The sequence below is a fragment of the Leptidea sinapis genome, chromosome 3 (assembly GCF_905404315.1).
Source record: "Leptidea sinapis chromosome 3, ilLepSina1.1, whole genome shotgun sequence".
NCBI lineage: Eukaryota > Metazoa > Arthropoda > Insecta > Lepidoptera > Pieridae > Leptidea > Leptidea sinapis.
In genome coordinates, this window is record NC_066267.1 from 12,879,590 (window position 1) to 12,893,677 (window position 14,088).

The window sequence follows — 14,088 nt, forward strand, 5'->3', positions numbered from 1 at the left end:
AAGGTTATTATTACCTTGAACACAGAATAATCGGTTCAGAGAAGAAACAATTATTTTTCACAGATTCTATCATTTCGTCGTTGCGCTTTATTTTTTTCCGGATCCTAACTGATAAGCTTTAAACGAACTCATTTATCTTACTAGATATTATTGTATTGAGCTGTAAGTTTTCCATAAATATTAAACAAGAATGGATAAAGTTGGCGAACAGTAAGTTTATACCTGAATAGAACTCGGTGCGCAGTCACGAATTGTCGAGTTGAGAACAGAATGTGGTTTCAGTTCAAAACATCGCTAAACCCGAGATATTTGTTGTTAGTTTTGTTTAAGTAACTTTTGTTCGGAACTTCTTCAGTGTAAGGAAACTTAAATAGTTGCGGCAAGTTTTTTTTAAGACCTAAGTGTTTTTTGCGATCATGTTTTTGAGTAGATATCGATTAACCTCCTCACTACAGGATCCTTTTTTTATGTCAGATTCAATTTATATTAATTTAGGCTATTTAGGGGTTTCTTTTAAACTTAAAAAAATATTGAAAAAAATCTTTTTCCATAACAAAGGGTTTTTCCTTTTGTCCTGCTGCTATGGCAGATGCAGTCTAATTATATTTTCAAGACTATTTTATGTTCTGCGTACAGTACAATTACAGCCAGAGAGAGTATATTACGATATAATAAAATAAGAAAAGCCCATAAAGTAATTAATGTTTTATTTTATTTATATTTTATTTACTTACGTTATTACAATTTATAAAACTAAAAAACTTAACATATAACATCTTGATTGATATTGAGCAAATAATATTTTTATAACATTATTAATTTACTTATTAGGCACATAAAATCAGTCTCAATAGGTCAGTAATCCACAATTATATACAAGTTCACGCTATTTACGTAGGTATAAGTGAAAAATAAGATAAGAAGAAAATAAGAAAATGAAGCCTCTGAAAATAATTATGAAATGCTTCAAAACAGTTTTTCTGAACCGTGAAACAGAAATACACAGCACATTTTTTGCAGGTAACTGTAGTCTTTTTATAACAACACTCATTTCTGCATCTATTTTGCTTGGAATTGTGTTGTGGCATGTGATTAGCTTTTTTTGACAAAAAGCTATAATAGGTAAAAGAACTATAATAGTCTTACATTTTTTGTGCTTTGGTAAAATTAAATTATATTATTATATATAAAATTAAACGGTGACAGCAATGTATCCGTAACTAGAGATACGTTAATGAAAATGGCCGTAAGTGATGTGTTTTGAGTAAACTCTAGTCACGCGTCGGAGCTGAACGCACAAACTTTTTTATTTACCATTTACCTCCAATGCAAGAATACCTCATTGGAACGTCTATAAAGACTCGAAGTATGTGAAAATTTATCAGCCAAGAATTTAAAAATATAAGGAATATAAGTATTCTTAAACTTAAATTAAAACAATAATCACAATACTGTGTTGTGTGTTAAGAAGATTAACTATGGATAAAATAAGACAGACTATTTTAAAGGTAGCGTAAGAATTGCTGCGGTAGATCTAATTAAATTAAACTAAGGCGTGCAAGGAGGGTAGATAGAAATTATAAATAAAGCGTGGCTTGCAAGATAAAGCTTGTTAAATGAAGCAAGGCGAACCGTCTGTTTGTTAATAAACGACCTGTGTACTTATCTGGTGAGTTCCGCTGCTATTATTGTTTTTACTCCACTGAATTCCACCTGTTGTACGTTGGACAGTTTTTTAGATACCTATTTTTTATTTTTATTTGAGGATATGTTATTTTGAAAGGTTAATTATTTGAGTATTCACCACCAAAATATCAAAAATGTATATTTCATATCAACTTATAAGTATAAGTTTTTAATAATTTAAACGAAAAGAGGGATTAATGGTCAAGGTACAACATACCTTATGTTCCTAGGCCAGTACTATGGTGTACCTAGGAATTGGGGGTAATTTATGGAAAATATAACTATTCTTAACCGTTTTATTTGCTTTAATAACATATGTAACAAAAAATAACTCACAAATTCTGAACATATTAATCAAAATGATATTCATAGTTTCTTCTTCATTGAGACAAAGCTTTTATATTTTATTAGAAATATTATATTATGTGAATGTGAAATAATTTAAAAAACAATCTCCTGGACAACGTACAATATCTAATTGTACTCTTGGCCACTGACCAAGGTACAATTGATTGACAATGACCGAGGTACACCACTACTCCAACTTCAACAAAACTTTCCAATTGAATAGTCAGTAGTGACGTATAGAATACACTAGAAAATAGAATTTGACATCGCGGGACCATAAAATTGAAACGAGTCTTATGACCTAGATACACATAATACATACATAACACCATAATTCTTTCAATTACTTACAGTAGCAGCGGTGCTCTACATTAAGGAGGTTTTATATGCATCATTTACTTCCTTGACATCAAAAATAATTCCAAAGGAATTAATTGAGAATAAAGAAAAGCTCACACGTTTGCATTTGGCTGTGATTCCACGTAACTACTTCCATAACACAAAACACACAGTTGGTATTATATCAATAATCAATAATAGTTTTTAAAAAAATATTTATTATCTAGCGTCATATAATATAATAATGTAGAGTTTTTTGAAGCTGTTGGTTTTCTCTGAAGGGTCAGAACCTCTGTAATTCAATAAATTTTATTCTAATTTAAGACAATATTAAATCATCATGTATTGGTTAAATAAATAAATCATCATCAACCGGAAGACGTCCACTGCTGGACAATGGCCTCCCAGAAAGATATCCACGACGATCGGTCCTGCACTGCCCTCATAAAACTGTTATTAAAAAGTTCAGTACTGTTGAATTGCTTATTATAGCTGCATAGAGTGCGACAGATTACCGAATTTTCATAATAATTAGTGTGACTCAGCGGGACTTGGAATAGAGACGTGTGTCTAGTGCGAACAGACGGCACTCTTAATTGTATGAATAGTTCAGTTAGCTCTGTACTGTCGATCCTACCATGAACTATGTTATGAAGGGAAGAGAGATCCAGAACCTTGCGCCTGTCCTCAAGTGACATCATATTATGAAACCTGCAAGATTCGGGGTAGTCCACATAATTTAAAGTAAAAGGTTTATATATAGGTTTATATTTGTATTTCTAAAATTAGTATTCTTAGCTCGAAAGCTGATTGCAATAATATGCAATTAAGGAACTAGTTTCATTAAGACTAAAAAGTTAAAATTACCAACTTTTTAGAATATTTGGTTTAAATGTGAGGCTAAGAACAATACCTTTTGTGAATGGTTCCGTACGCCTAAAATTGGGCAAGTAAACCCATTCAAATAAGATAGATATAATTCGATAAAAGGCATAAAAAGGCATTTATTTTTTTCAAAATTGATTCCTTTAGAATTCTTTTTGATGTCATTTCTTATACTACTAGATACTACTATCGCTTCGGAAACAAATGGCGCTCTGCGAGAGAAGAAGCGGCGCAAGAAACTCTCCCAGCATTCTTTTTTTGCGCTCTTTTCAATAAAAATATACAATATTGTACAGTAATTTCTATCGCTATAAAAAAATCACAATCTAGTCCCAGGCTGTCCGATCATTTAGATATTCAGCAGTGGAGTAATAGGATTTACGACGGAGCCATTTTTTTATAAAACATTTAAATTTATTTATAGATAATGCCTGAACAGCGGCTGGAACTTTATTGTAGAAGTGTATACATTTACCCTTAAAGCTATTATGTATCTTATGAAGCCTACTAGAATTAGTTACAAGCAATCCCTTATTTCTAGTGTTATAATAATGAAAATCACTATTAAGAGCAAAAAGGTGACGATTTTTGTGAACATATATTAAATTTTCATAAATGTACTGACAATGAACAGTCATAATATTTATTTCTTTAAATTTTTCTTTGAGAGACTGTCTATAACCAAGCTGATATATAACACGAACAGCTCTCTTTTGTAGTGCAAACACTATATCAATGTCAGCTGCATGACCCCACAGTAATATACGGTAGGTCATTATGCTGTGAAAATAACTAAAGTACACTAATCTAGCGGTTGCAACATTCGTGTACTCTCTAATCTTTCTAACTGCATATGCCGCAGAGCTGAGTCTATCTGCTAGATAGACTCAGTGGGGGGCGGTATACACTTACAATAATAAATTGCTCTAGTTCTATACAAGCTATCTCAATTAGTTGTTCTATAGAGAGATTAACAATATCTCTTCTATTTTTATATTTTAATCTATTATTAATAATTATTAGGGAACCTCCATGTATTGCACTACTTCTACAAAACGAACTGACTACTTTATGTTCTCTAAAACTAAACTGGAGCTGATGACTCTTACGCCAATGTTCTGTAATACATAATATATCTATATTACAGCAGCTCAAAAACAGTTCAATTTCTAATTTCTTACTTGAGATACCTTGTATATTCTTGTGAACAATATTTATGAGCTTTATATTATGATTATAGCCGTAACATTTATATTTGGTGAATGTTGCCTATTTTGTATGATATTTCAAGAGTTGTCCTCCCTTGTCAAATAAATTAATTGAAGAAAAATCTTCATTGTTATATTTTTGTACATTAGTACTAACACATTCCCCAATAGAGGCTTGTATGTCGATTATTTTACAATTTTGCCCAATAGAGGCACGTTTATTAAATAATACTACAGAGGAAATAGTTTGTTGACTAAGACTATAAGCTACTAAAGTAGCCATCTGTCGCTTAACTCTAAATGGTGGGTATAGGTATAGGTTACCATTGGTTTATTTCAGTTTATAATTAATGAATTTATTTGTGTCAAATAAAATTAAATTTTCATTGTTGTGGAATGTCGCATTATATAAAGTTGTATTTATTTTAAATATTTTTCTATTTTGCTCCTGTGTCAAATCCGAGGAGTATGGAAATGTACACTTTAGATTATGTGTTATTGGAAATATTCATAAATTTTTCTATATTTTTAATCAGGTCCTTATTTCTAATATTATGAGAGTTATTACCAAACATTATACCTATGATCGTTTTTTCTTTTAGATTTATTTTTGGTATGGAATTTATGAGGTTATTGAAAGTTATATTGGGTTTACATATATTTATCACCTCTAAATTCTTTGCAACTGCATTATTTAATTAAGGTCCAAACCCTTGGCCGATTTTGTCTGAAAAAAATAAATTTTGTCTGATAAAGTAATGGTTCATTCTAATGAAACGTCTTCTATATAACAAGTTCTCATTGTATTCGCGCTTGTCATTAAAAAAATATTACAAAAAATACTATATGACAAATTTTTATTATTCATATTTGCAATATAATGACAGAAATAATTGTTATTAACCAAAATAAGAAATTCCGACCCTTAAGGTTTATGTGTACTACAACGGTTTCTCCTGCTGTGAATGAAAAATGTATTAACATTACTGTGTTTCAGTCTGAGGGGCGCCGTAGCTAGTCAAAGTACTGCACAAACGAGACTTAACATCTTATGTTTTACGGTGACGAGCACAACTGTAGTGCCGCTCAGAATTTTTGGTTTTTTCAAGAATCCTGAGCGGCACTGCATTGTAATGGGCAAGACGTATCAATTTCCATCAGCTGCACGACCAGCTCGTCTCGTACCTTATTTTCATTAAAATAGTGGACTTATTGGATCTTTTGCTGACAGTATAATATCTTAAAATTCTTGTTGCATGTGTGTGAGTGCCCACTAAACACCCGCAATCTGCAGAACTACAAGTCATTAGATTAGGATTTAATAATTGGTATTTATAAAAAAAACAAAAAACCCTGCTAAAATTTATTTTTAAACTAAAAAATGAACTGCCTAATTGATGAAAATTGCTGCAACTTGAAAAATTGAAAAATTTCATCAATTTAATGTATTGTTATCGTTCTCGATAAATCTACGAAGTTTGAACGAAATCTGGCCGTTTAAAGTGGGTCAAAATCGCGACCAAATGAGTCGGTTACAAACAAACATACATACAGGTGAAGCTAATGAAAAGCGTGTAAAAAGTGAAGGATTTTTTAATATAAGCTTATCCAATTTCATGTTAAATGTCTGCTTTTAACCGATTTCAAAAAAGGAAGAGGTTCTCAATGCGACGGTATTTTTTTTATCTTTGTTACCTCTAAACTTTCGACCGGGTGAACCGATTTTGATTTTTCTTTTTTTATTTGTAAGCTGGTGCTTCCCGTGTGGTCCAGATCTGACAATGGCATCCATGAGAAAACCATAAAAGTCTTAAATTTGCTATACATAGCAAAGTGGATGATAAATTTACGAATAACTCAATATCGCGCCAACCAATTTCGATCATTATTTTTTATTGGAAAGGATATACTTCAAAGATAGTTTTGTGAGAGTTTGGTTAAGTTCTGATTACGGAATCGATGACAAAGTAGCGGAACTCTTCAATTCTTAGCAGCACATTAACGATACTCATCCGAATCTTTTTTATGCTATCCGGATATTTAAGTTATCCACCATAATATAGTTTTGATCAAGTTATTATCTTAGTTGAATATGATGATCAATGGGATCAATAACGACTTACAGTAACGGTGCGATCTGTGGCAGAATTTCTGTCTGTAATCAAATTGTAAAGCGCTTACGTTCATTGCTGAATTGAAAAATTTAGTATATCTACACATATTTAGACAAATTGTTCGTAAGTGTAATTCAAATTCACTAAAAATCAAAAAATCAAAAATATTTCAACAAAAACACAACCGACTTCAAAAACACTATTCCAAAACAATAGATATAATATGCACTAAAAAGTATAAAAATAATTGCGTATTTTTATACAATCTAATTAGTTAATCTAATTCTAGTTACAATGATTGTAATTTTTGGAGTCGGTGTCATCCAAGATAGGTTTGTAACTACATACATAGTTATAGGCGAGATGAGCTTGAGTCGTGAGGAGGCGAGAGGCGAGAGCGGGACACGGCAGAAGGACACCGATTCCACAAATAACAATAATTGTAACTAGAATTAGATTAATTAATTAGATTGTATAAAAATACGCAATTCTTTTTATACTTTTTAGTGCATATTATATCTATTGTTTTGGAATAGTGTTTTTGAAGTCGGTTGTTTTTTCGTTATCATGTTAAATGTCTGTTTTATAATTATCTACTATTCTCCCCGATTTCCAGACGAATAGCACATCATTTCAAGAAAGTAGATAAAATACTTTTTACTGAAAACAAACTCACCGTAAATGGCTTTATCGCTTCACTATGAGAGTGAGGTAATGTGTCGGAAGCTCTTGGGGTTTTATTTTAAATGTTCTTGCCTCTTCAGGTATGCGTCTTCCGAGTTATGTATAGATGTAATTATTTTAAAGGAATTAACATTTTTAATTTGTATTAAAAATATTAATGAAAATTTTTTTCATCAAAAAGAAAATTCACTAGTTACGGCGCCCTTCAGACCGAAACACGGTAAAGTTTAGAAATAGGCTCCGTTGTGGTACCCCTAATCTAGCCGGCATCCTGTGGAAAGAAGCCTCCCACAGAATATTTAGTCGTTTAACTATATTTACAATACTATGATTATATATAATTAAAACTATCATTACGCGGAAGTGTACCAAGAATACTGGCAGCATTTAGTTTTTAATGAACTATCATAATATAAACTATCTTGTTATATTCTGTATGTAACATGTTTTGTTTCAGAAATATTCCTTGATTCAATGATAAATTGAAAGTAACATTATGTAAATAATTCTGTGTATTTTCTCTGTATTTCTCATCATGACGTGGTCTGCAAGAAGATCTGTTGTGTGTCAATTTTCAAAATAGAATAAAAACAACAAAGTAGACATTTTTACTCGACATTCGTCACCGTTTTCTTTAGTCAAAATTTAGTACATTTGTGCTGGATCTTATAATAAAAATTGTACATCGCTTACATAAATAGCTTCTGTACGGTTTGCCGATTTTACTTGATATCTTCTACCTAATAATGTGGTGAAAGGGTTACTTACCGCGTGCCTAAGCCACACGCATACCGTTTAGGTATACACTAATATCCCCTATAGCAAGCTAGCCTTATAACGCGTTTTAATATTACGCGATTTCAAAGTCTCTTATAAATAAATAATATATAAAGAAGTAAATTTCGTTTATTTCAAAGACTACATATACATTTTTATTGGTTGAGACTTCCCAGTAAGTTGTCTTAGGACACTTGTATTTGGGAATATCTCGCAATTTACTTAGCAGTTACATATTATTTAATAAACAATATAGAAATAAACAGAAATGATTAAAAACCAAATTTTACAATTATCGCACAATGAAAATAAGTATGAAAACTGTGTGTGTGTGTGAAAGTGTGAATTTGGACCCAATTAAAGTCCATCTATAGACTGCGTGTGCTTGTCATGTCAGTCTGATCAAAAGATTTTCCACTTCATCATAAGCAAGACAAGTTATCCGATATTTAAAGCTTTTCTGCATAGATGTAACATCATAGTATATATACTTAGGTCACTATTAGGTTATTTTTTATTTATTTTTTTATGTCTTATAACACGGGCATTTCCCACTTACTTATTTCTGTACTGTGACATTTATAATAATTTGTCTGTACAAATCAATCATAATTAGCTTCGCGTACCTTTGCACGTGTGTCATATATTGTGCTATTACAAAATTAAATTATTTTATTAAATTTGTATATTAAAAACCCTTATAAAATTGTAATACTAGGCAAATAATTGGAAATACTTATTACGAATCGTGATAAATAATTATTTTATTATCAATTTAAATTCATATCGGCCATAATAATACAACTTCTGTACCAAATTATTATCAAAATATTGAAGATGGAAGTTTTACTCGGTAAATCCCTGCGGAACTCCCTTACAACACACATAGCTGTGGATATAAAGATAAGTTTGAGCTGGAGTTTCACTAGGGTTGTCGCTACCTATATATTACGATTATTTATGGTTTATAGAATCGCATAAATAACATCAAATAAAAAAAGTGTGTGTGTCAGCTCCGACAAACGACTGGAGTTTACTCCTCAAGAACGATTGTCTTTGAACGCGTACTATAGAAAATCAAGTCCAATGGAGATCGGTTACATACTGACATACAGCAGAAGCTAATAAAAGCGTATTAATTAAAAAAACAAATAAATCCTTATCGCTCAAAATATATCAGGAAATGCCCAAACACAACTGCTGATGAAAGCGGAACTCAAAATTCCAATTTTAAAAGGTCCATCAAGGAAGTTGTATTTTCGCACACCCTTATAAGTATATTATACTACAAGCGTAAGCAATCACTCAGTATACTGTGTATGCTGGCTACATACAAGTATACACACACAACTGAAAAGTGAAAGGTGCGCGAGAAATGATACGCACCAAAAATGTTACTATCCCATTTGATGTGTAGGTTTTACCCTCCATATTTTTCTCATACCGGGCGCCTTATATGAAAATCAATTCTTAAGGAGTAAACTCCATAAACTCCAACAATTATTACTTCAGTAACAAATAACCAATGTTCAAGTCCTGAGTGACTAATCCTCTCCTGGGTGTGAATAAAATCACATTTTTTTTGTTCAGAAATACTTGTTAAAGTAATTTGATTGATCATCAGCAGGAAGAAGTCCACTGCTGGATAAAGGCGGAGGCCTTTGAGGCCCAAAGATTTCGACGACGATCGGTTTACTGATTCGATACTGAACACTAGGTTTCGCAGCCGATGTTGGGGAATATTCTCCCATTCTTCTACCAGGGCCTGCTTAAGTGCCCTGAGGGTAGTAGGTGGTGGTCTGCGATTTCTGACTAGCCTCCCAAGCTCATCCCAGGCGTGTTCGGGTTGAGATCAGGACTTCTTGATGGCCAAGCCATCACGCTGATAGCGAGCTCCTGAATATACTCTTGTACGATATGAGCCATGTGTGGCCGGGCATTATCATGCATCAGCATCGATCCATCACCCATATTTGCTAAATACGGCCCTGCATACTCATTGAGAATCTCTTGAGCATATCTTTGCCCAGTGAGGGTGCCATTAGCTCTGTGCGACCTTCTGAAGATATGCCAGCCCATACATGTACACTGCCTCCACCGTATTGGACTCTTTCTGAGATGCAGGCTTGAAGGTATCGCTCACCAGGTCGCCTGTTAACGCCTTCCATCAGAAGTGTAAAGGGAGAATCGAGACTCATCTGCAAACAAAATTCTTGACCATTCTTCGACATCCCACTGCATGTGTTCACGGGCGTATCGCAGTCTCGCTACTCGATGCTGTCGAGTTTTGGGCCACTCGCTGGTCTTCAGGGTTTCAAATTTGCTTCATCAAGTCTTCTTCTCACTGTACTGTCACTAATGTAGTCCCTCTTGTTCTGAAGTAGTTGCTGGACTTCAACTGCATTTTGGTGGCGATTTCTTAACACAGTGGAAATAATATAACGATCTTCCCGGGCACTGGTACACCTGGGTCTGCCATTACAAGGTCTCCTCAGATGGTGTCCAGTCTCTTCGTACCTTCGCTTTACCTTCTGGACTGTTCGTACCGTCACACCCACCATTCTTGCAGTGCGACGCATACTGATGCCTAGTTCCAGAAAAGCCATGATCCTAGCACATTATTCAACTGAAAGAGGCATGATAAATAAATGTTGTGTGCTTTTTAGCATAAATTTTTAAAACAAGCCCATCGATCTTGAAAAAAATTTAAAACAGAAAGAAAAATGTGAATGGTAAAATTATAATTCGGAAACGTCCACTTTGAAAAAGGAATGGTTTTGTTTTTGATGTTTTATTTCAGCCAATTCTTAAAAGAAGGTTACCGACTATAAAGTTTTTATGTACAAAATTAAATTCTCTTTTGAGTCCTTTTTATTTCGAAAGTATATCTTGTGAACATAAAACGTTATCTCAATTTTAAAAGTGTGATACTTACTTTTGAAGGCCAGTGTATTTTGTGGCAACCCTAATAGCGAGAGAATATCGAACGTATTCTTAGTGGTGTCGTTCAATAATTTTAAGCTTAAAGTATTAAAATTGAAGCCGTGAAATTATTACCGATAAAGTGTAATAAAATAATAATAATAATTTTATATTACGTTTAATAGTACGCTCATAAACATAATATAAGCCAATTCAAAAGGAATAGTGATGCACATAATGTAACGTAACAAACTTGTAATTCCATCTACTAGATGTTAAATTCCGTTAAATTGCTAAATCATTTAAAGTGGACTGTGTTATATTTTATAATAAACTCCCAAATATAAACGGATTTAAAATATTACCAATTAAATAACTATAACAATTTAAATGCATCGTAAAGAATAAATTAACATCTAAGGCCTATTATATTGTGAAAGATTATTTGAATGATAAAGATAGTTGGGACTAATGTCTCTAAAACTGTTAATGAATATTGTTGTACCCATTTGAATGCTATTGTAACTTTTGTACTTCATCCTGACTTGCACTAAATAACTTATAAAGATTTTTTGAATTATAATTTGAATTTCAATTATTTATCGTACAGCAGGATGTATAATAAATATTACATACCTGTGTCGCATATTGTTGTTGCAGAGGAGTACAAGGACCAAGGACCAAGGACATACGGGTCTCCCGATGGTATGTGATTACCGCGGCCCATATTTTCTTGTTGTTACAAGTAGGATTCACAAGAGCGTTGCCGTCCTTTTAACTTCGAATAAGCGTACATATTATTATTAATTCAAAGACCGGAAACATGGGGCGGGCGACGATCGAACTGGGGACGCCGTGGTGTAAGCCAATTGGATCTTGCTCCAGAGCCGCTTTTGAAATATAAAATGATATTGAAAATACTTCTATTTAATTTCAATTTAAGAAGTCTTGCTAAATTAATAGTAAGTAATAATTTATTATATAAAAATAGTATATACTAGGATGCATTTATTCAACAAAACAAATCTTATAACCATACTACGACGTTTGCTGTACCAGCAAACGTCGTATTGCCATATAACATATTTAAAAAAATCAATTATTAAAATTTTGATGCAACCGATTCTGAGACCTACCAAATATATCGAACTACAATTATTGTATTCGATTGCCGTTTTGCAACCTATATCGGTTTGGTGGATGGAACAGAATAATATTAAAATCGTGATATAAAAATAGTTGTAGATCGTAGAAGGGCGAAAATTTAAATTTTTATGCATTTTTCAATGCTGAATTATAATAAAATAAAACAATTATCTAAAAAAATTGGGGTGGACTACCCTTAACATGTAGGGGGATGAAAAATAGGTAATATCCGTTTCTCAGACCTACTGAATATGCATATAAAATTTGGTAAAAATCAGTAAAGCCGTTTCGGAGGAGTAAGATATACATTGTGACACGAGAATTCTATATATAACATTATCAATTGTTAAATAGTTGCCACAGGTTGAGAGTCGAATAAACAATTTAAAATCAACAACAAATACACATGTTTTAAGAAGGTTTCAATATCACGTGATCCAATTAAATTATTTCTCTCTGCAGGTAGGATGAATATGTCAGAATTCACATTCGGTCTGCAGCCGAAATGAAATCAATTTCGTGTCACGTTCGAGGAGATACGAGTGTGTAATCGAATTCAAGTAGACATTGCCACGTCTGTTATCTCGATGTATACTTTTTTTTTATTTATTTATTGAGGACAATCAACGGGTTACAATTAATCATTTTTACTTTTTAGTTTTAAGATGTCTAAAAATTTTTTTATTTATTTATTCAGAGTTATTTACCTCTTTATTATTAATAAATAATTACGTTAAAGCTTAATAAGCTTAATAATCTATCAAGCGCTATTGTATTGTCGCACAGAATTTTTGTTTTTTTCAAGAATCCTGAGCGGCACTGCATTCAAATGGGCAGGGCGTCAAATACCATCAACTAAACGCCCCGCTCGTCTCATACCTTAATTTCATAAAAAAAAAACATTTTTAATTTATTACATACATAATACAATTTTCTTTACAAAACTAAGAAAATTATGTCATGTTAAATAGTATTGGTGTACAATTAATAAATTTTCGTACAATTTTTTATCTACGTTTAATGATTAGCATGGTCCATCTGTAAAAGTTAGAGGTATTTGGTGATTTTTTGGCACTGTCTATAAAAAATAGAAATGTAAAGAAAAATTAATGTTCTTCGCATATTCTTAAGATATATAAATCATTTTTTGTACAAATATTAGTTACTAGCTGCCCGCTGCGGCTTCGCACGGGTATAATATATATAGTCTATGTCATTCACTGAAAAAATGATTAAAATCGATCCAGTTGATTTATTCATTACTGCCCATTAGAGCTCCGATAATAAACGCGTCCGATTGCTGCTAAATTCAAAGTGCTGTAGGGAGAACGGCGGCCTCCGACGCGCTTTTTATAGCCACGTTTCCGCCGCCCGGAACCGCCGCAAACGCTATGTCCCGTAATTTTTAAATCTGTTATATCATCGAATATATTCATTTAAATCATATGCTGTACAGTACTATACATCTATATTTAATCAACAATGTATTTAAGGTATTTAATGAGATAAGGATTAATGCTGTATTGGTTAAAATCGCTTGGAAATTTAGCCACTATTTGTCGTAAAAAGTAAATGACAAAAAAATTTTATTTTGGGATATCCATAAGAGGTAGACATATACCATAGCGGAGTTTTCTGTAGACCTTTTCAATGTGTACAATACTTATTACATTATTTTGATAAATCTCGTAGAGTTCAGCCTACGTTTGCAATGTAAGCGGAAAAAATTTAATTATTTACGACATCACATTAGAAACCTCAAAAATAACAGTATTTCTCCACTATTTAAATGGATTTTATTATACATATAAACTTTCCTTTTCAATCACTCTTATCTATTAAAAATAAACCGCATCAAAATCCGTTGCGTAGTTTTAAAGATTTAAGCCTACATAGGGATATTGGGACAGAGAAAGCGACTTTGTTTTATACTACGAGTATGTAGTGACTATAAACCGTCAAGGAGTGGTTTGAATAAT